The sequence below is a fragment of the Lepisma saccharinum genome, chromosome 7, assembly GCF_977018435.1.
Source record: "Lepisma saccharinum chromosome 7, izLepSacc3.1, whole genome shotgun sequence".
Classification (NCBI taxonomy): domain Eukaryota; kingdom Metazoa; phylum Arthropoda; class Insecta; order Zygentoma; family Lepismatidae; genus Lepisma; species Lepisma saccharinum.
This window is the reverse complement of record NC_139235.1, coordinates 1,999,032-2,022,946: the sequence shown is the minus strand read 5'-3', so window position 1 is coordinate 2,022,946 and position 23,915 is coordinate 1,999,032. Positions and strand designations below refer to the sequence as shown.

The 23,915-nt window shown below is 41.0% G+C and overlaps 1 protein-coding gene across 1 annotated transcript in view; it reads right to left on the bottom strand.

Moving 5' to 3' along the window:
- Window positions 1-23,915, bottom strand: part of LOC145990112 (uncharacterized) — a 359,871-nt gene that overhangs the window by 248,048 nt on the left and 87,908 nt on the right. The gene's annotated exons all lie outside the window — the stretch shown is intronic.

Below are 23,915 nucleotides of genomic sequence, written 5' to 3'. Positions count from 1 at the left end.
AAGACAAGGGAAAATCGATCAGAAATTGTAAATAACATTATCCATATCAGTGAGATGATGATGGTGATTCTGAAGTTGGTTACCTGAGTTCTAATGAGTTGGCAACCGGATTTCCTATGAGTTGGCAACCTGATTTCCTATGAGTTGGCAACCGGATTTCCTATGAGTTGGCAACCTGATTTCCTATGAGTTGGCAACCTGATTTCCTATGAGTTGGCAACCTGATTTCCTATGAGTTGGCTACCTGATTTCTTATGAGTTGGCGAACATATCATCTCATGAGTTGGTAACTTGATTTCCTATGAGTTGGCAACCTGATTTCTTAGGAGTTGATAAACTTATTTCTATTCATAGCCTAGAAGCACGTGACATATTGAGATAGCCCAGATCTTGGGCTCAATATACTACGTCACTGGCATTCATGTATCTTCTTTTCTTTCTTTCTTTTTTGCTGGTATTTATTGTCCACTTTGGTTTCAATTAGACTTCTTCCTGGTTTTCAAGTATGGAAAGAGTTTACTGATACGGGATCATTACTTGTTCCTTGTACGTACTCATGTACGTATTATTTCATGTTAGGTGAATAATTAGTTTACATTAGACCGGTCTATTTTTAAGTTCTTAGCTTATCTCACAATAAGTGTGTAAATGCGTCATGTGTTCTATTCGTGCATTCTTGGTCTTTGGGATAGACTATCTTGTTGCTGGAGAGTCACCAACAAAATTTTCCTTGACATTTTGGTTGATTGATTTTACTCCTCTTTCCTGGCACGTTTGACTTATTGCGAAGATGAGAGTGGATGGTGATAGCCAGTGGCGTGCCCAAGGTGGGAGGGTGATGGGGGTTATAACCCCACCCCTTTCGGCCAGTATTCCAAAAAACAAAGAACATCAAATGTAGGAAAATATGACAAAATAAGGGCTGACTACCAAGAAAAAGTATTTCGAAAATCCTGGGCACGACACTGATGATAGCTAAGTAGACGTCGGATTTTAGATTTTTAACCTATTTTTTCCTTTACAGGTATGTAAGAAATAATAAGTTATGTCGGCGTTTCGTTAAAAAACGCAACAACTGATGAAGTTTTATAGTGCCTAAAAACTTATTTTGTTTGTTAGAACCTGTTTTAGGTTTATTCGCGTAATTCAAGCCTTTTTTTAGGTTTTTATACATTTTTAAAGGTTTTACAGGATTTTATGTCACACAGAGGCATTTGCTTTGTTTGGTCACGAAAAAATTCAATGACGAACTTGTTTGAAACGTACTCTGTCGATTTCCCTTCCTCCAAGTGCATGGTGATTTTTCAAAGCTCTAAACAAAGCAAAATGTCTGGTGTCACTGTTATCTGTACAATCCAAAGTGCTCTGATCTGCGTGGTCTTGCTCACTTTCACGTCACTTCCGTGGTTTGTGGCATTCACGCTTTGCAAACTAACATTTCAGCTTTGAAGCTTGCACCACTGTCCTTGTTCAAAGATTATTTTCAGCATATAAGATGATCCTCACAGACAAAATCGCGGAGTTTGACTGTGGATAACATGAAAAAAGATTGTTGGCTAACTATACGGCGAAGAGTGGATTTTAGTAGCAAATTTCCAATGGTAAGTTCTGCCATCGCCGTAGAGTTAGGCAACACACATAACGTTATGCAAGCTAGTGCGTATTTCAGGATATAGGTGTCTCATTTTCACTGCGGTGACTATACCTATACAGCATTTTTCAGGAATTTTGAACTATTTTAAGTTTCTTTGAACCTACTTCAAGATCTTTCGAGCCAAACTTAAGATTTTTAGAACCTATTTTAGGGTTTTTAGAGCCTATTTTAGGAACCTAAAAGAATACCTTTTAGAACCTAAAAATACGAGGTCTAGTGATAAGTAGGTGTCTTTTCATTCCTTAGTAGTGAAACATAGGCTTCAATGTTTTAAGTTCGTTTCATGTCGTTTTTAGTCCGAAAATATATTTTTATAGTGCCTATAAATGCCACTTTGAGGGTTAGCACCTATTTTGCTTAATCGTGCCTAAAATGCCTAATCTGCATTTTCCCCTCCTCCCTTCAGCTTTTTTTACACGCCTTTGGCTTTGCCTGCATTGAATAAGGCGAGCCTTTGTTGATGTTGAACTGACTGAAATCTGGTATTCGCCAGATATGAGAGGCGGAAGGGATGTCAAATCTCTGGAAATTCTAAATATCGCTTAGTCAGGGCAAGCGAACTGGACAACTGATCGCCGACTCATTCTTGGACAAAACGACTACCGCCAGCTCTTTTCCCCCAGCTGAAAGCTTTAGGAGTCAATCAGTACTCATAGTTGCGCACATGAAAGGAAGTAAGCTGGTTACCCGTGGAGATGTATGTTTCAAAATGTTAGTGGACAAGGCGACCATTAATTAAATAATTAATTTGCTGCTGAAGCTTGTATGAAGAATGTAAGTTTAACTGTTAAATTACATTAGAAATTAATATTTCTTTCCCACGTGTGAGAGTTTTATGCAGTGGCCTTTATCAAAACTATCAGATGTTTCCAGGACAGGACTTGTTTTCCTCTCTCTCACGTTTTTCGAAAACATGAATAAGTGGTGAACGACACTATGATGAGCCATGATCTCACATTACCTTACTTCTGAATTAAGCAATGTTAAAATATGTGAAGAATTTAGTTTAGTAATTTTGTGTTGCATACAGAGAATTACACTAAGTCAAATTATGTTATTTATTCTGAAATTTTATGCGCACACGCAGATAAACAGGTCATATACTCGTACAGTAGAGGCGATTAGGGTAGCCTGGGGAACAGTTGCCCACCTTCCCCACACACACTCTTTGCCCATGAACTATTGCTCCTTAATGCTAAGCCTTGTCTAACAAGAAAAAGTAAACTTTCTTTTCCCCCTTTTTTGCCACCTAAGAACCGCTACTGCTTGTACAAAATTGATATAGTTCAAATCTTTTAAATTAACCAGGTTATGTCATCCTAGCATCCCTGCAAATGAGGATTTCATTCAAGCTATTGTCAATTGCTTCTGAAACACATGTGCGCAATTAGCATAATAGATAACACAAGTTCATTTCTTGAGAGTAATTTTAACTGGAATATCCTTTAAAATATTTTTTGGTTAAAAGAGTACAAATTGTTTCTTCATTACTTGTGAACAATTGTGCATGGATTTGGGGCATTTGTTCAAATCGGCACAATCGTTAGCACAAGTTCTTTACGTCCGAATTACTTTAACTGACGATTCCGCGCAAATGTGAATTTCGTTCAAAATAGTATTAATAGTTTGTGAATCGTGAGCGTACTTTTACGTATGTATTTAATTGTAATGCTAATACAATTATAACTCTGCATTAGAAGAAGAAAATTGAAATAACAAGTTCATGTGCAATGCCTATTTTAATGTCTTTTTAGAATGCCTTTTGAGTGTGTATTTTAGTGTTAATATTTTATAGTGACTTTTAAGTGCCTATTTAATCATTTGTGTGCCTATTTTCCAGCATATTGTTTTTACTGTCTATAAATCCGCACCCTAGTGATAAGAGAAAGAGCTACAACAGGAAAATGTTAGTATAACGCGTTACTTTTGAAGCAAGAATTACGATGAGGCGTTAGTTTTAAACTAAGGTTAACGGTGACGTTTAATTTTTGAAGCAAAAGTGGGTAACGGTGAAACAATAATAGTGATGTACTGTGACCTGTTACTTTTACAACCAAGGTAAACGTAATTTAACACGGTAATTTTTTTGTGTAACTTACCGAAATATGCAATTACCATAAAGAGAAAGGAGTCGACATAATTTCTTAAAGAAACATATAAATGCAATAAACGACTGAAAGTTAATTTTAATGTAAGACAAGCAAGTCCTCCACGTCCACGAAAAAACTTACGGGTGAAAAAGCGCCATCTATAACTCTCAGAAGAAAGAATATTGGCAAGGCCAAGTGCAATGTGCAAATTTTCCTTGTCTCTCAGTCTGCAACTTCCACTGACCTACCCTCGTTACATACCGCAATGGCGTCTGGGATGTACCGATTCAAGAAAAAAAAAAAAAGAAGACCTTTTCATTGGAAGGGCCATAAAAACGGTGACTTTTGGAACCATCCGAGCAGATGTCAGCACATTCGACGCCGAAAAGTCTCAGTAAAGCCATTTCCTCAGGAAACAGGACAGTAAAAACGAGGGGGACAGAAAAAGAAAACACAAAAAAAAGAGGAACCGTAAGAAAAGAAGGGCCAGTTGCGTGGCTTCACGATGTTTACTGAGTGTGGGCAATTAACACAACCCTTCCTGACGTTCGAGTTAAAGATCTGAGCCATTGCCAGGAGCTTAAAGTTTCAGCCAGCATAAAGCCATTGACCACGACCGTTGGCTAGAAGCTCAGAGGGGGAAAAAGTGTAGATCTTCTTGCTTCTGTACACGAGATCATAAAATGGTCCGTATGGCTCCTTGACTCCTTCCTGAATGCTTAAGTTCTGGTTTACTGTTCTCGGAGCTTTCAACAAACTCCAAAGAACTTTTCACCTCATCGCCCCTAAAAAGAAGAAGGAAATCACACCATCGTCTGCTCTAGTGCCACACGGCTCTGAATTTTGGGCCCGATGCGCCGTCGTAAAGTAAAAACAAAGGTGGAATTATCGCCCTGCGCTTAGCACAGTCCTATAAAAGCGTGCAGTCAGTTCCTTTTATGGCTCACCTAGAAATGTGAATACCCAGTAATAATTTATGGCGGAATTGGATTAGACATGCTGTGGTACGGCTGTGGTTGGAACAAGAGCTGGGTTCCGATACTGTTTGTGTATGTCTTGTTCGCGCACGGTTTATATTTATTCTCCACTCTGCCCGAGTGTCGCTGCAGTACTGTTTCTTCTGACTGAACGGCACTGCACCAGGCGCGGATCCACAGGGAGGGCGATGGGGGAGATCACCCCTCCCAAACAAATGCATAAACTAGGTTTTCCTTACATTATATTGAATCTATTTTTTACTTGTATGGCAGTATTATATATGGACATATTTTAACCGCTGTAATACAGAACGCCAATTATTATAATAATTGTTATTATTTGTTACTAATTCTGTATTGAGCTCCTCTGGTAATAATCTACATTTCACATCCAAAATATATAAACAAATAAATAACGATCTTAATGGTTTATGTATATTTTTACATCTTTCTTGCTCATATAACCACATGCAAGGTCTTTTCAGTTTAAAAAGGGAAATGTTTAGTTGGTTTGCCACCAGATGGCTTTGATTAGGAAAAAGGGGCGTGGCTAAGTAGTATTGGAGGTCGGAGGACAGCGAGCCTCCTGTGGGAACTTCACTTCCCACTGATTAGCTGAGGTTAAAGCACGTTAAGTTGAGTTCTTTTGAGTGTAAAAATGGACATACTCGGAATGGAACAAAGTCCAGGGAGTAGCGGTTTTTGTAATGGTTTTGTATCTTAAGTTGTTTTATGTAGTGTATTTAGTTGGCCTATTTTAGTTAAAGCAAATCACACTTTGCTCTATTCTGAGATAGGTCTTTTGGGGAAAATGAATATTAAAATTTGGATATTAAAATGAAATTACTATAATCCCTTTTGGTTAAATAAAGTATAAGGAAGTGTTTGAGACTTAGTAACAAATACATCATGATTTAAAGATTTCATTGTATAATTTGCTTTCTGTAAATTTGTTTCTTGGTTACTTCAATTATTGAATGTGAATTGGGGTTTATATTTTTTCATTACATGATTCCAGAGAAAATGTCCTTGTTTCTTCGCTTTCCCGCTAGTCGTCGTATCTTACAACGTTAAGTTTACGACGATAATGAAAATATTAATGATGAACGAAGATAATATAGTTGGTTTACGTATCCATCTTTCGAATCCAGTATGGAATTGTGCTGCACTACTGTTTGTTCTGACAAGCTACTTGCAACTCGGAGATATACAGGGTGTCTCATAAGTAATAGCGCAAACTGACAGGTGAAAGTACACGATAATAGAAGCAAAAAAGTCTCATTAAACATGGGTCTGCAAACGAACCGTTTTCGAGATAATCGCGAATGTGTGATTACAAGCCGCCACTGACTTCACTGTTTGTAAACGTAGTCCTAGTTGGTAAAATGCATTTTGTAAACACCAAGTGCTTTACTCCTTGCGCGGTCCGAGGTTTGCTCTTAGTTTACAAAGCAGTAGTGTATATTAGTCGTTTCAACGCAGTACTTAGTAGGTACGCCTTTTTTTTATCAATCGAATATAAGTTTTTGGCATATTTTGACAATTTTTTGTCGATGTTTTAGCGTTTAGCGATGTTTTAGTACAAATTTTCACTACACTCATTTTTTCCATTTATACTTGGTAGGTATATCACGATCTTACGTGATACAACTTAACCTATCTTTTTTTTACGATTTTTTAATTTTTTTTACGATCCTAAGTGATATAACTTAACCTATCATTTTTTTATTTACGCACCGAACTAACCTACAAGGGGGACTCTGTTTGTTTTAATATTTCAGTATTATAAGGTTTTCACAAATTTTATATAACCTAAAATGTGTTGGATGTTGATTTTTAGTATGTGGCAATTTTTTATGAATTTTAAAACTGCTCTGTGACCCTCTCGTTCTTCACGTCGTAGGCGAAGGACTTCTCCGCAATCAGGATGACGCTGCATAGGGTATCCTCGGGCAAGGCATCGTGGAACTCGCAGACGACCTTGATGTTGGTTCGATCGTTGACCACAACGTTCTTCCTCTTAGATGTGTTGATGAGGGTCATGGGTCTCCGGGCTTTGAATTCGCTGGGCGTGTAGTACATGTCCACGCTTCCCTCGGTCACGCGTTTGTAAGCCGTGTAAGCTTCGTAAAGTTTGAGGTAATCGTCTTTGGTCACGTCGAGGTTGTAATTCTCGCGCGGGAACACTTCGTTGCGTCCATTCTTCAGATAAACGTTCTTGATCTTGCAGTCGTCGAACTTGCTGGAATCTTTCTCCTGATTCTTGTCCCTCCCGGTCTGAAAAAGCACCACGACGAAATCTGGCATGTCGAACTGTATGTTGTTGAACTGCGTCGTCACGTCGAATTCCATGTGACTTCCCGACGCCATCTTCTGCACGCACTGGTAACCGTGAAAGTGAATCGGCACCTGCGGACTTTTCAAGATCTCCGCTTTGTACTTGAGGGCGTAGTTCGTTTCGTATTCCACCACCGGCATTCTCAATTCCATGCTCCGGATGACGCATTTCGCCGCTTCGGGTAAAGTGTTGGCTACCGGCGTGGTGCCGTCCGGACCCAAAGTAGCGTATCGCATCAGTGCGTCGTTGTCGTTGGCCGCTCTTCGAAACGTGATCCTCAGTCCTCCCTTCCACATGATCTCCTTGTAATCCGAGAAGAAACCTGGCAGCAGACGCATGGGAAAGAGCACCATGTGACTTTTCGTCGATATTTTGGTTCCGGCTTCGAATCCCCCGGCCTGGTAGTACGCTGCGTCCGTTTTGGATAATTTCAATGTTCCCACTGCCGTCGACGTGATGCCTGGATAATCTATTCTGTCGATGACGGTGTTGTGTTTCCTCACCTCCACCTGCGAGAACAGGTGAGGCACGAAGTTGTCCACGAGTATCAAGTTTGCTGCTGCGGGAAACGCGTCTCCGCTTTCTTTCATCACCACGTCGAATTGAAGGTAGAGGTCCGCTCTGTGAGGATGAATAAACCCGTCGCCTACGTCCACGTCGTATTCGATCTCCCTGTTCGCTTCGTTCAGATTGGCGAACGTGCGACGGTTGGGAGGGAAAGATTGCAATTCGTAACTTTCGATTTGCTCCATTTTACATGTATGGTTATTTATTATACGTTGATCTCCACGATGGCCGTCGTAGTGGCACCTGCGAAATCCACCACGTCTCCTTTCTCGTTCGTCACCACCAACTCTATGTCGTCTATGCGGTTGCGACATACTGGAAAATAGATCGGCGAAGAGGGCGTGTAGATGATCGGTTCCATGAACTCGGAACTTGGTTTGAAAGTGGCTATGATTCCCGTCTGCTTGTGACTTCCTAACAATCCGTCCGAAGATTTCGTGATCATGCCTTCCGCCACGTTGCAGTGTACGTTCAGAGTCTCTATGGCCAAGAATTTAGGAATGTTGGTTGCTACGTGCTTGATGCCAGCTTCGAGTTTGGTGTCGTTCTCGAAACCTAAAAGTTCTCCCATGGTGCCCAGGTCCACGGTCTCCGTCGCGGATAGGATTTCCACTCTGTGCGTGACCGAATTTTGAGAAAGGTATGTGCCTTTGGGTAATTGAGCTTGCAAAGTGGAAAGATTGTATTGTCCTGGCGTGACGACGATGTGTTCGCTTCCGACGCTAATTTTGTTGTTGTGCTGGGTGACGTTAGGTATGAGGTACATGCTGTAGAATGCACGCAGAGCCACGGATTTAGGATAGACGATGTCGTCGTGCAGCGTGAGTTTCAAGATCGAAGATTCGCTCGTGAGATGGAACACGCCCATCCTAGTGATGCTGTTTGAGGTTCCACAATGCTTTCTGGAAATCCTCGATCGTAGGGTTATTTATTTTAGAGAGAAACGCGAGCACGGAGAGGCAGAGATGACCGCAGTTCACGTCTCCGAAATCTTGAATGCGTTCGTCGTTGTAGTATATGGAGGTTTTGCTTGTTTTCAGATAATGAATTAAATTTGTAGGTGGAACACCTCCGAAAGAATCGAAAACGAATGCTTTATCATTGTCGTTTTTGTGGTAACATATCCAATGCGTGCCTGGATTTTCTTGACCGTCCAAGTTGACTACTCCGCATTCTTTTTTTTTCACGGTTGAAGGTAACGAGTCGGACATGAAAACTCCTCTGAAGTGTTTAATTTGTAACGGTTCGATCAGAGATTCAATGTCTCGGTTGGTGAGTGCTTCTGTTTCTTTTTTTTAAACTTTCTCATCATGCCCTTCCCCTTTTTCTTCTCCATGGCCAGGTTGTGACGTTTCTGTTCTTCCAATTCCGCTTTGTTCTTCTTCGAGTCGATGACGGTTTTCGCGATGGCGGCACTTCCGCCAGCCAAACTTCCAACGGCCCCCAATGCTGCCAGGATGGCCGGGATGCTGAATATGAAACCTCCGACCTTTTGCTGTTTCCGCGAACGCTGCAATCTTTTCAATTGAGGTGTGCTGAGCAGCAATTTCATTCCGTGTCCTTTCGACAAGCAAGAACGTTTCTTCTCGCGTTGTTTCTTGGTGAGTAACCCATCGAGGGTACCTAGATTTTTAAGATTGGAGTATGGTATCTGGTACACGACACCCTTGGGCTTCATGTTGATGCTCTATGTGTTATTTTCACGGTATGTTATTTATATATATATTCTGAGATTTTTTTGTGTAGTTTTTTTTACGGTATGTTATTTATATATTTTCAAGGCCTCGCAGTCGTTACACAAATTCTATTACGTGCTTCGTTTTCTTGCCAAGAAGTTCCTTTGTCCCCTTGTACACGATTCGAGTTTTGTTCTCGATTAAAATAGATAGCTTCTCGTCGGATAACATGTTAGCGTATCGATCTGGTAAAAATAGACTGTATTGTGCGTTGAGCAACAGGCGTACCTTGGGACCATACTGGGTAGAAACGATTGAACCGGAAGTTATCGTGTAAGGTTTGTCGACTTCTAATTCCTGAATTTTTACATACTCGACTGACAAATTTAGCATTTGTTTTAATGCTTGGAGATCACTTATTTTTTCAGTCGTCATATCAAAGAAAAATTTCAAAGTGTTAAAGAGAAATTTAATTGTTTTTTTTTCACGATGTGTGTTATTTATATATACCGAAGATTATTTTTTTACAATGTGTGTTATTTATATATCAAGTTTTTTTTTTACGGTATGTTATTTATATACCCCACCCCAATTTTTGTTTCGTGTTCATGGCGATGGTGGTACCCAGTGCGGCGACCCGTTCACCCAGCGATGCATCTCTGCTCACGAACCTTTCGAAAGCTGCATGTTCCAATTTTTTGTCTGCTTCGTGACGTGCGTCCAGATCCGTCTGCGTGGTGTTGTAGGCGATGTCGTGATCTTTGCACGCCGCGTCCAACGGATTCACACCCTTGTCTCCTCTCTCCAATCTTTTCTCGAGTTTGGTACCCGGTCCGCAGTACTGGTAGCCAGGTAAATGCATCTCGAAAGGTAACTTGTTGATGATGTCGTTCACGAGTCCCTTTCCTTCGGCCACGTTCCAAAATTTCGGAGGCAGCGTGTTGATGATTTTGATCAGGTAACCTATGCCCTTGTCGTCGTTCACGATGAAGTTGGAAAGTTTCGTGCTGATCATGTCCACGATGCCAACCTTCTCGTTGTAGAAATTACGATTGCCTGCATTCTCTTCGCCGGCTATCACCAACAATCGGTCCACGAGTTTCCTAACGTCGTCCACCCAAACGAATTCTTTGGGTAACGTGTTGTAGCGTTTGACGCCGCTGCCTGTTTTGACCTGGTTCCAAATCGGTTTGATGAGATTCCTGTACTTCTCGCCGCTGCTCGATTTCACCCTATTCTGCGAGGCGTCGTTGTTCTGGTACAAGGCATCCGTCATGATCAGAATTTCCTTGTAACTTTGGTAATCTTCGTCGGTGTAATCTTTCGGCTGCTTTTTGGCGACGAGTTCCCACAGTCCCACCGTACCCGGATACCTGTTCCAACTATCCTTGTCGCCTAAATTGACTTTAATGTCGTTGCCTTCGAAGGTCACCTTCGATTTCCCAATCTTCCACACCACACCGCCGCCTTCGTTGGTTTCCATGCTGGGATACAATCCGAACACTTCATCCTTGTCGAATTTCCCCGTGCTCAGGTAGTCTCGTGCCAAAGGTCCCAACTCGATTTTATCCGAAGACGACGACGTGCTGCCTATGGCTCGACGTCGTGCCGGTGCATCCTTCAGTTCGAACGGCGTCGAAGGAATGCTCGAAATGGGCGTGGGTACGGCGTAACTTTTAGCTGCGAGCGGTACGAGTTCATTAATCAAATTTTTATTTTGTTCCGTGACACTTTTAATTTCTTTACCTAGACTGCTGATGGCATCGATCACGGGTTGATCCTGACGTTTCTTCTCTTCGTAGAATCCGCGATTCTCGGATTTCCAACCTTTGAAGCGTTTCGCGAGGTAATCGCGAAGCTTGAGATCTTCGTCTTCGATTTTTCGTTTCGTCATGACGTTATTTATACACGTCGTTTCTCACAACGTTGCAACGTTTAGAAAGTCGTTGATTTTGTTTCTGTATTTTCCGTCGTTGGGTTTCCTCGTCATGTCGATCGTCGCGAATCCGAAATCGTCACCGTTCCAGCAAGTAGAGCAGCAGCGTTCCGAAAATTGATTGTAGTTCATGTCTCCGCCTACGTAGTCATCGTACGCGTGCTTGAGGTTGGTGTGATCTTGACGAAACAAACATATGAAATTAGCGTTGTCGCGCACTAACTGTTTTGGAATTTTGGAAAACGTTTGAGCTAGGTAGAAGCAATCCATTCCTTTGTGACGACCTTGCGTGAAAAAGTTGCGAATTTCATTTTGATTTTCCAGGATGGCGTCGTCGAACACAACGACTGAATTTTCACGACAATCGTCGAGTGGTTTTATTTCCGAGGCGAACGTTGCAATGTCCAGACCATCGTACAGTTTCATCAGTTGCTGGTATTTGGATTGCTCCAAACTTTTCGAGAACACGTACAGGTGCCTGTTCTTCCAATCTAACCAATTCGGTGCGAGGAGAAAATTGTCCACGAGCAGTGTCGTTTTCCCACACCCCGATGGACCTACGATCAGACAGCGGATGCTGTCGGGAAGCAACTTGCCGTTCTTTTTCTTCGTTTGACTTTCTGGATCCGGTAGACGCTTCACCACGTTCCACGTACTTACAAGATCACTTCGTCCGCGTCGATCCAACTCTTTTCCGGAAGTCCCAACCATTTGACAAACAGTTTGTCACCTTTCCTACGCAATACTTTCTCGATGAGGTACGTGTCGGGGTGTTTCGTTTTAGAGAGTTCCTCTTCGTAAAATCTCCCTTTCAAAATCTCGCCGCTACTATCTTTTATTATATACGTGTGTCGGTTTCCAGGTAGAACTCGAACCACCGTAAAGAGTTCCGTGCTCCAATTTTTTGTGAATCCCTTCTCGAAGGTGCGTTTGAATTTGCTGATCCTCACCCGGTCTCCAATTTTGTATTTAGCTTTTTTTGTCGTGGGCGTGTACTTTGGGCAGTAAACGGTAGAAATTAAACGCTGCTCGTCGGACTTGGTAACGTCGGCTGGCTTCATACCTATCGTTCTGTGTACCGTATCATTATAGGTGTCGACGAGTTCCGGCAGGATGTCGACCCATTTGTAATTTCCCCGAAGCGTGAATCGTTTCCACATGTGTGTTTTCAAGGTTCGATTGAATCTTTCCACGATGCTGGCTTTGATGTGACTGAAGGTCGAATAATGTCGAATCTTGTGTTTTTGAATAAATTTTTGGAATACGGCGTTGTAAAATTCTTTACCGTTGTCCGATTGCAGAAACCGTGGTCGTCTGCCACCGCTTTCGCGAAAAATTAATTTGAATGCTTCCGTGACGCACGTTCCCGTTTTCGCCTTCAAAGGTAGAGCCCATGCGAATTTCGAAAATGTGTCTATGACGCTGAGGAGGTACTTGTTGCCCTTGTTCAATTTATGTACGTTTTTCAAATTGCCGCTACTCATCTCCACGAGGTCACTTTGCCAGAGGTCGTCGATGCCCTTGGTTACCACAGCCAAACGTTCGTAGTTACGGCGTGCAGGTTTATGCAATTCTTCGACGATGGCTTGCCTAGACATTTTTTTTAGAGATTACGTTTCAAGAGAAGCACCAGCGTGATGGGATTCAAAGACGGCGGCACTTCGCTCGTGTTTTGAATGATCAGCTTATCGCCGGCACTCACGTCGAAAACGGTGAGATCTTCGTCTTCGTGTATTTCATATATGTTGCGCGTTTCGTTCCAACGTGCCAGAGGAATGTTTCCTGCTTTCTGGACACCACGATTCGATATCAAAGTCATGGTGGGAACGCTAGCTTTTCTACCGTGAGACCAGTACGAAAATTCGTTTATCTGAATCGTGCCATCGAGGAGAAACTTGTAGTACGGATGATAAGGATGCAACATGTACAGTTTGTTACCTTCGACGAACGTGGAGATTCTCTGTTGATTGGGTACGCTGTTGATTTCGATGGCTTGCAGAGAATGCAGTTTAGCGAATTTAGTGTCGACACCGAGCAGATTACTGTGAACTTGTCCGAGTTTATTTTCGATGGGCAGCAAATGCTCGACTATGGTATCCGTTACGGCAGAAAACAACGGTTTGATTTTCACTTCCACGTTCAACTGCTTGTAGTTTTCATTGAGTTCTTGCAACTTGGCACCGAAAGAAGCCAGCGTCGATTCCTGCGTGGATTCCAGCACTCCAACTTGATCTCTGATGTTGACGACAATGTTCTGAAGGTTCTCGACTTGATTCAATTTCGAGCTCTTCTCGGTAAGATCGTTCACGATGCTTCGCATCTCTGTAAACTGCGTGTGAAGGTCGGCGACGCTCTGGGAAGTGGGCAGCGTCGACACCAGCGAACTAATTTCGTCTCGAATCTGTTCCACGTTCGCCGTTTCCGTTTCTAGTCGTTTCAGCATACGTGATATGTTTCTTTTCAAAGCGTGCAATTCTTTGGAGGTGGGGAGATTGGCCACCCTACTCTCGAGATCGCTTAATGAACTTTTGATGTCGTTCGAATCGGATAGTGCCGTCACCGCCGTTTTCAATTTTTCCAAATCTTCGCTCGAAGGCACGCTCGTCCGTAACGATTCCAAGTCACCCTGTATGTTGTCGAGTACGTGATGAAAATGAGCGAGATTCGTTTCGACGTTCAAATTTTCTAAATATTCGATCTTCTGCTGAACCGTGCTCAACGTGTCTTGAATGCTCGTCAACGCTCTCGCTTCAGCGTGAATATTTTTAATTTCTTCGTTGATCAATTCCAAGGACGCCTGAAGCGTAGCGATGGTGGTTTGAATGTGTTCGAAATCTTGATAGGCCTCCAATTGAATTTTTATGTTCGCGACGCTTTTACCGATGACCTGCAGTTCGTCCGACGATGGTAGGTTCGTCATTGTATCTTCCAAAGTCTGCAACTTGGATTTAATTTCTTCCAACGTGCTGGTGAATTCTTCTTGTAATTTGGAAACGACGACGTGCAAGCGTTCTGCGTCTATATCGTTCACGACGGTTTGAAGTTCAGAGAAATTCTTTTCTATTGCGGAAGTTCGTTCTTCGATTTCGAGTTTCAGTTTTTCCAAATCTTCATTTTTCGATTGAAATTGCTGTAATTTGGCCAAATCATTTTGAAGCGAATCCACGCTCAACTGTATATTTTGAACGCTGTCGTAAGAAGGTACGTCGACATAATTTTTTATGAGCGTTTTCAGTTCGGAATCGATTTTCAGAATGGGGTCGAGACATTGCGTTTGGAGCGTAGCGATTTCCGACTCTAAACTTTTGTTTAAGGTCTCCTGCAAAGCGATCAAATCGGTCCTCAACTTCTTAACTCGAATGTCCAACATGAGAATCTCTTCTGCGTGGTCTACACGCTTGGTGTTGCCGAAAATGTCGTTAGGCATTTTTGGTTAACGGTTATTTATAATAGGATAGACGATTCGTAATTCTACAAAAAGAGGAATGAGTTTGTCGTAATCTCCGAGAAGTTCCACGTACAGGTAATCTCCTGCAGAAACATCGTACGTAATGTTAGAAAGCATCTTGTCGTGCTTAATTCGAAAAATGTTCTTGCCGGTAGAAATTTTGATTTCGCCTGCGTTTTCCGGATTCACGGTGATTTGAAGTTTCCCGTCGATCGGAATTTCGTAGAAATGTAAATTGTTATTAAAAACATAAAACATCTTGCCCACATCGTCATTCAGTTTCGTCCAAATGCTGTTGAGGTGAATGATCAACAGACCGTTGAGTTTAGGTAACACGGAAGGTAAGACTTCATGATCTGGTATGGACGGTGCAGTTTCCATGAAGATCTGTTTTTTGAAACCGAACAAGTTCATAGGCATGCTGGTTATTTAAGGATACGGTCAAAGTTTTATTTTGTAATGACAGTCAAAGTGTTTTTGTTTTTTTTACTGAGTAACAAAATGTTTTTTTTTTGAGTTAGTGAAAATTGTTGTGTGTGGTGGTGAGTGCTAATTATTTGCACTGTGTGCAATTCTTATTTATTTCTAAACGACGATGTCCCCAAGGCAATGTGTGAATACCACACTCGAGGATGCACCTCTTATCGTCATCGGGATCCAGCGCAATTTTTCTAATTTTGTTTGTGGTGATGATATGGTCGACGCTCTGGATTCTTTGTTCTATACTTAGTATCGTCGATTGTGAGTAAAGGCAATCGATGTAATCGTGGAAGGTGAGTTTGTTCTCCACCGTATTTTTGCCCACACCTTTTGCTTTCTTCGTGACGCTACTCTCTGTTCTCATGGCATACATCTTCGAACGCAAACCCGCGAACTCGACAATAATATCACCGTTACATTCATCTTTCAGTTTACCTAGGACTTTTTTGTTGAGGGATGGAATTCCAAATCTGTTGGGTTGAGGGTACGCAGAAGTATCGAAATACTCAAGCATGGAAGGATTTTTTATGTCTTCGTATAGGTTAGGTGTTTGTATGCTGTAAATGAAGCTGTCGGTGTCCGTGTACAAAAGTGATATTTTATCATTGTAGAAGGGTTTCATCACGTCATAATGAAATTCGAACATGTAAAGTTTCGACAAGTCGAGAACCGTTGCGCCAACGTAAATTGGTTTTCTGAATTTCATCAATTTTATATGTAGATTGAAAAGTGCTAAATTCTCGTTGTAAATTTTTCTCGACTTGAATCTAGGATCGGCTATCCACTTCCGACATTTATTCTTATCGGAAATTAATTTCACGTCTACGTGCTTTCTAACATTCTCCATGGTCTTTCCGTACACCGCATTGTTCATTAATTTAAAAAAATCCTTGTCTAAATCGGAAGTGGCAGCTGTTCTATGTTGTGTGTTAGTTTCTATGTAAGGTCTTAACCACGTGGAATGTTTAAACTTTAGTATTCTTCTAACATTTACTATCTGAACACCCTTCCCAATCAAAAACCGGAGATTCTTGTAGTGGACGACGTATCTCTGTTTAGGGTCCAATGTTAACAAAAGCTTGTCTTGAACCGAGTCGGGTGGACATTTGATTTCGGGAGTCGGAGGCAAATCCGAAAACGTGTCGTGCAGGTGGTCGGAGAATTGGAGATCTACCTCTGCGAAGAAACCACACTCGCTATCGTCGAAATGAATAATGTCTATCGAAGTGGGATCTAACCATTCGAATCCCCCGTAAGGAAGTTTCTGAACCATGGCATGTCCGTAGAGATTATTAACGTCGGCGTAGAAGATGTAATTCGATGCTCGATTTGAATCGTAATCTTCTTTCATGTGTACGTTATTAGCTTTTGCATGTTTCTGTACGCATTGCACCATTCCACCTCGTATCCCTCTTTCGATAAATAGCAACATGTCAACGTCCGATATCAGTTCCAGCTTGACCTTTGTCTGGAATAACATTGCCGACCACGCTAATCCCGGTAGACTGTAGAAATACGCTGGATCTAATTTATAAATATTCGTTGCCGTTTTCCTGAACGCTTGAAAAACATCCGCGAGTATCGTCACGTCTAATTTTAAGTAGGCATCGTGGTAGTCTCCGAGTGTCCTACATTCTAATTTCTCCCACATGAGTTGCGCGTGTTGGTATTCTTCGTCCGTGATTCCTTTCTCTCTGAGTCTGCTGTAAAATTCTCTTGGAAGTGGAAGAGCGTCGTCGTTAAATTTAGAACCATCACTGACATATTCGTAAGGATAAATCCCTTTACGTCTAACGAGTTCTACGTCTACGTTGGGAAAACTAGCTCTAGTTATTTTAAATTGATCGTCGGTGAGTTTGTTCGCTAAAGCATCCAGACTTGCAGAGAGAAATCTATACGAATCCAGGAAGCGCATCTCGATTGTATTTTTCGTTCCCGGAATCGACACTTGCTTGCTGAGACTAATGTAGCGTTCTTCATTCTCGGCCAAGACACCTATACGTTTCGGATCGTAGCCAAGATGTCTCACAAGGTGGTGAAAATCATATCCGCTTCCGTTGTGAAAGAATATGGGGATGAATTTAGGTTTCTGGATTTTAAGATTGCACGTGTTGCAAATTCCACCTATGTAGTTTCCGCTGAAATGATCGTGGTGGAATATTTTTTTGTTCTCATCAGTGAAACTTTGATCACATACCGGACACACCTCAGTGGAATTGTAATTTTGAAGTTCATTTTCAGTTAAAGGTGCCATCGGTTTTGATGTAAGCAGTACGCTACCAATTACCTCAACCTCCTCCACCATTTTTTCCAGGAAGTGTTCGATTACATTTGGCCCGCGGTATATATATGCTTCATTTATTTTATCACGTCGCACAACAACATAGCCGAAACTATTAGGTTGATGAAGCTGGTACGGCGTTGTGGAGGAAAGTTCGGGATCCGGTTCGCAGTAGGAGAGTGGTTTGAGGAACGCCTCGAAATCTGCGACGATGATTGCAGGATGTTCCAACAATGCCTTGTGCATTTTGAATTCTTCGACTTCGTTCGTTTCGGGCATCAACATTCTAGCCGGTCTGTTGTCGCCGCAGTAAATTTTATGTTCGGCAAGTTTCTCGATAGTAATTTGACGTCCGGTGTATTTTCGATAATCGAGTTGTTTTTGATCGTCGAACGTGGTTAGGCATCTCGGACAAACTTCGATGCAATGTTCATGCTTGGTTGATTGACTTCTGACCAAACGTGATAGTGAACGAATTAGCGTGTAGTGATGAACATCCTCGTTTGAAATTAGAAGGAGATTTATTACACAGGCATCGTCATCGTCGATATCGCTTATCCTGACGGGATGCACAAGATATTTATCTGACGTGAAGGAATACACATTAATAGCGATGCGTTTTCCTGCACGATTTTCGAACTTTGTTATATCCGACAATGTCACCGGGTATTCAATGTCAGACATTACACTTTGAAAGTCGGTCTCGTATTGTTTGTAATTAGAAACCTGTTCTGGATGATTTGACCAATGAACAGGATGCAGTGCAGCCAATATACACCAAAGGAAACACTTTTTATCGCTGTTCTGTATATTTAACACAGCCCTCTTGTGTTGAATGTTCGGTGGAAGAGGAACGTAGCTGGAAGCGCGAAGAGGCGAGAATTGGTTCACGTAAACAGTTAACGTGTGAGGACTTCCACATAGAGACCATCCCGACCCTTTAGCCTCGAAATCGTCATGTTTCTTAACCAGCTCGTTGGAAACTTTATAATAGAAGTTGTCCAAATTTTCGACGTCCGCCAAATAAAGAGTCTGGTTTTTTGTACGATGATAAAAAATACTCGTTGTGCCATCAACTTTCTCGTATTCAGAAAACAGAACAACGTATACTTTTATAGAGTTGTTTTCAAGTTTATCTTTTAAAATATTTAGTACAGATGTTTTCGTTTCATCCAAGAAACTAAGGATGTCACGACCTGGTTCTGACTTAATTGAAAAATCCTGGAGTTGGTCGTTAAATGCAGATCTAATTGGTTTGCGTTCATTAGATAATTTAATTTGCTTGGAAGTGGAAGCTTCCGTTTCTGAATTATCGATTTTCCTTTTCGATGTTCCTTGTTCGGTCGATGGTTTGCAAATTTTGAGATGTTTACTTAAATTTGTAATGCTGATCATCTTTCCGCATCGAGCACAGGGCTTAGAAGGTAACGAACGATTAATTCTCGAACCTGTTTCGCTACATCTTGCCCTGTGTACCGATAAATTGTTCCTTGAGATTAGTTTCCCACAAGTAACACATTCAGTTTTATCATTTTTACGATTGAAACTGGTGGTGGATGCCATTGTTTTCTCCAAAATCACAGAAATCAAAAAGTCTAGTATATAGCGACACAATTTTCAGGTATGTTATTTTATATAGAATTTCTTGGAGTGATTACAAAACTCAAAAATTCAATCTACTGTAAATAGAATTTCAGGTATGTTATTTATATAGAATTTCTTGTGTGCGAATACAAAAACTCAAGAATTCAATCTACTGTAAATACAATTTTCAGGTATGTTATTTTATATAGAATTTCTTGGGGTAATTACAAAACTCAAAAAATGAATCTACTGTGAATATAATTTTTAGGTATGTTATTTTATATGGAATTTTCTCGGGGGGCGAATACAAAACTCAAAATCCGAGACAGTCCAGTTTAACGTGTTCATATTTGAAAAAAAATTGCAAAATACCCCGACAACGTTTCAGCTACTAGGACCTCATTACCATGAGCCTAATCCTAGTAAGCCACATACACACCTGTTCTTCGTATCGCATATGCTAGTAAGTCAGATGACATATTGGGAGAATCACATTTCCCCCAATGATCCCACCACAACAAACGTCGCACATGCTAGAAGCGTCACATCAAGCTTCAGGTATGCATCGTGGTAATCACCGAAAATTCGGCAACCCAACTCGACCCACATAGACTGAGCATGCTTGTACTCCTCGTCGGTAATACCTAAACCTCTCAACTGGCTGTAGAACTTATCCTGGGGAGGCAGCAACTCTTCTTCGAACTTGGAAGGGTCTGTGACGTATTCGTAGGGGTAGACCCATTTACGTCTGATGAGTGCGACATCTAAGTTCGGGAAACTTGATGTAGTAATGGCTAGTTGGTCGTCTCTGAGCTTCCCAGCAAGAGCATCGATGCTTGCCTGGAGGAACCTCAGAGAGTCGAGGAACCGAAGCTCGATGCTGTTGCTTGAGTTGGGGATCGGCACCCACTTGCTGATGCTAATATAACGCTCCTCGTTCTGCGCCAGGACATTGATTCTCGCATTGTCGTACCCTAGATGTGTAACCAAGTGATGGAAATCATATCCCGAGCCATTGTGAAAAAAGACCGGTATTTCATCAGACGGTTTCTTATACTTGCAGCATAGCACGGCATAGAATTTAGTGGAGTATGTAGCCAATGCATCGTTAAGGATGGATATTATCTTAGCTCGCTCGCTCTCCAGAAAACTACGCACATCGCAGAAGCTGTCTGATGTTATGTTAAAGTCTTCTAATAAATGCTCAAACGCAATTCGGTCTGCTTTCTTCGTCAGCTTGACGCATGTGGTAGGTGGCGATGCATCGAGGGAGGTTACTTCTACCTTTCGCTTGGAAGGTTGCGGTAGAGATGTTCCAGTGCTCTTGCAAGTAAGCTGGTGTCGCTTGAAGTAGTCAATAGAAAAATTGTTTCCACACTTAGAGCACAGTTTGGTCGCACATATTCGCTTTCCCGGCACACAAGTACGACAGTGCCTTTGAAAATTTTTACTTGACACAGTAATTTGGCACGTAGGGCAATTTTTTTCAGAACGCATAATGCAGAGATTTTTTGGGGGTATGTTATTTAATACCAAATGCTGTGCAATGCAAAATATAATTGCTCACTTTTTTTTTAACTATTTTCTATGACCTTACTTTGGGTTTTTTTTTTCGCCAAATTATATGCTTCTAGTCTCCTATACAATAAAATATACGTACAATATATTGTCAACAGTATTATATTTGAGCGCTTCGCTTGTCACCTAAACACTACAGCTCACAGGTCGCCAAAATCTGACATGAAAGCAGATAATACGCTTATGCCTTATTTATATGTAATTTTCACGGGGCGTTCAATATTGTCAACGGTATTATATTTGAGCGGGCCGCTTGTCGCCTAAACACTACAGCTCACAGGTCGGCAAAATCTGACATGAAAGTAGATAATACGCTTATGCCTTATTTATATGTAATTTTCACGGGGCGTACAATATTGTCAACGGTATTATATTTGAGCGGGCCGCTTGTCGCCTAAACACTACAGCTCACAGGTCGGCAAAATCTGACATGAAAGCAGATAATACGCTTATGCCTTATTTATATGTAATTTTCACGGGGCGTACAATATTGTCAACGGTATTATATTTGAGCGGGCCGCTTGTCACCTAAACACTACAGCTCACAGGTCGGCAAAATCTGACATGAAAGCAGATAATACGCTTATGCCTTATTTATATGTAATTTTCACGGGGCGTACAATATTGTCAACGGTATTATATTTGAGCGGGCCGCTTGTCACCTAAACACTACAGCTCACAGGTCGGCAAAATCTGACATGAAAGCAGATAATACGCTTATGCCTTATTTATATGTAATTTTCACGGGGCGTTCAATATTGTCAACGGTATTATATTTGAGTGCGTCGCTTGTCGCCTAAACACTACAGCTCACAGGTCGGCAAAATCTGACATGAAAGCAGATAATACGCTTATGCCTTATTTATATGTAATTTTCACGGGGCGTACAATATTGTCAACGGTATTATATTTCAGCGGGCCGCTTGTCGCCTAAACACTACAGCTCACAGGTCGGCAAAATCTGACATGAAAGCAGATAATACGCTTATGCCTTATTTATATATAATTTTCACGGGGCGTACAATATTGTCAACGGTATTATATTTGAGCGGGCCGCTTGTCGCCTAAACACTACAGCTCACAGGTCGGCAAAATCTGACATGAAAGCAGATAATACGCTTATGCCTTATTTATATGTAATTTTCACGGGGCGTACAATATTGTCAACGGTATTATATTTCAGCGGGCCGCTTGTCACCTAAACACTACAGCTCACAGGTCGGCAAAATCTGACATGAAAGCAGATAATACGCTTATGCCTTATTTATATATAATTTTCACGGGGCGTACAATATTGTCAACGGTATTATATTTGAGCGCGTCGCTTGTCACCTAAACACTACAGCTCACAGGTCGGCAAAATCTGACATGAAAGCAGATAATACGCTTATGCCTTATTTATATGTAATTTTCACGGGCGTTCAATATTGTCAACGGTATTATATTTAAGCGCGGCGCTTGTCACCTAAACACTACAGCTCACAGGTCGGGAAAATCTGACATGAAAGTAGATAATACGCTTATGCCTTATTTATATATAATTTTCACGGGCGTTCAATATTGTTAAGAGCGTTATTTCCGTAGAGCTCTCTTTTTCCATCTTTCCTCTAAACAGTGAAGCTGTAGAAGACACAATTAGCTAACCTAGCATACGACATACCTTCCTAATTAATATGGATATTGTCACACATTCCTCTTATTTTATACTGTTGTAAATAGAAAAAATTATGTACGGTAAATGTTTTGTATATTATAGGAAAAAACTGCAAAATGTCCCCCAATTTTAATTCGAATTTTATCGAATTTTTACATATTTCCACGCCACCACATATTGTCCTATTTGCTTCTTTTACTTGCCTTGCTTAATTAACTCTCGCTAATTAGCATTTTTTTGGAAGAAGTCAACTAGAACAACATATGGCGGTATGAGAAATATGCAAATCAAAGAACATTTTAGCAATATATGGGCCCTAGCAATTAGCTTTGTCGACTAAGAGTACTCTTTCAAACGTCTTTTGCTGATCGTATTACTAAGCGAGGACGTTTAAAATTTTTGGGTGTTGAAAAAGTTTGACCCTACTTTTTATTTCTATTGTTTGCTAATAGATGGCGCTAATAGTACCCCCTCCCCTCCCCTCTCCCCTCTTCTCCTCTGCTGTATGACAAATAGCACAAACATAAAAATCAAGATTTTGGAGAGCAAAACATAAAATTTGCATGCATCTGATGTCGAACCAAGAACTTTTATCTTTCGGGGAGTCAACATTATTTTTTTACTCAGTCGTCATATAACATGAACACACGCAAAGATTCACATGTGCTTTTTATTATTTTGTGTTCGGTAAGTACAAGTATATTCTTACATAAATTATTGTTTAATTTAATAAATTGTAAACTCAAAACCTGCTAAACTAACACTCCTTCTGTATTTCATTAAACTATTGAAAGCGAATGTTGCGTGCATGCAGAAATAACACAGAAAAAAAGCGGATGGAAGCAATTTAAAATCACTGGGGCAAGGTCAGTATTACGAGAGCGTAAAAACATGTGCTTCCATTCAACTTCGAAAAATAAGAATGAATGTGTGCATACAGAACACATATGCTTTCTTTTCACAGTTGTAAAATCATATAAATTGTGGTATTATTTGTAATCACAGTGCTTACTCATGTATTTTGTTTAATATTTTATTTCAAATTCACTGTCAGAAACTAGTGTTATTAGTTTCTGCATGTAGGTTTATTTACTCTGTTGGTTGTCACTGTCAAGTTTTTAGTATTCGTACAGCATAAAAAGCTATAACCCCCCTCTCAAAATATATACATTGTATACGCCAAGATGCCCAATAGCCTGGCAACACATCATGAAAAAACATGCCAAGAAGACCCAGTGGGTTTATAAGTCAGTGCTGCCAATTCCTATTTGTAGGTTAGCTTAGCCAGTGAAAGATCATATAGTAGAATTTTTGTAGAGTGGGTGTTTGCGAGTTCCACGATGCCTTGCCCAAGGATACCCTATGCAGTGTCATCCTGATTGCAGAGAAGTCCTTCGCCTACGACGTGAAGAACGAGAGGGTCACAGAGCAGTTTTAAAATTCATAAAAAATTGCCACATACTAAAAATCAACATCCAACACATTTTAGGTTATATAAAATTTGTGAAAACCTTATAATACTGAAATATTAAAACAAACAGAGTCCCCCTTGTAGGTTAGTTCGGTGCGTAAATAAAAAAATGATAGGTTAAGTTATATCACTTAGGATCGTAAAAAAAATTAAAAAATCGTAAAAAAAAGATAGGTTAAGT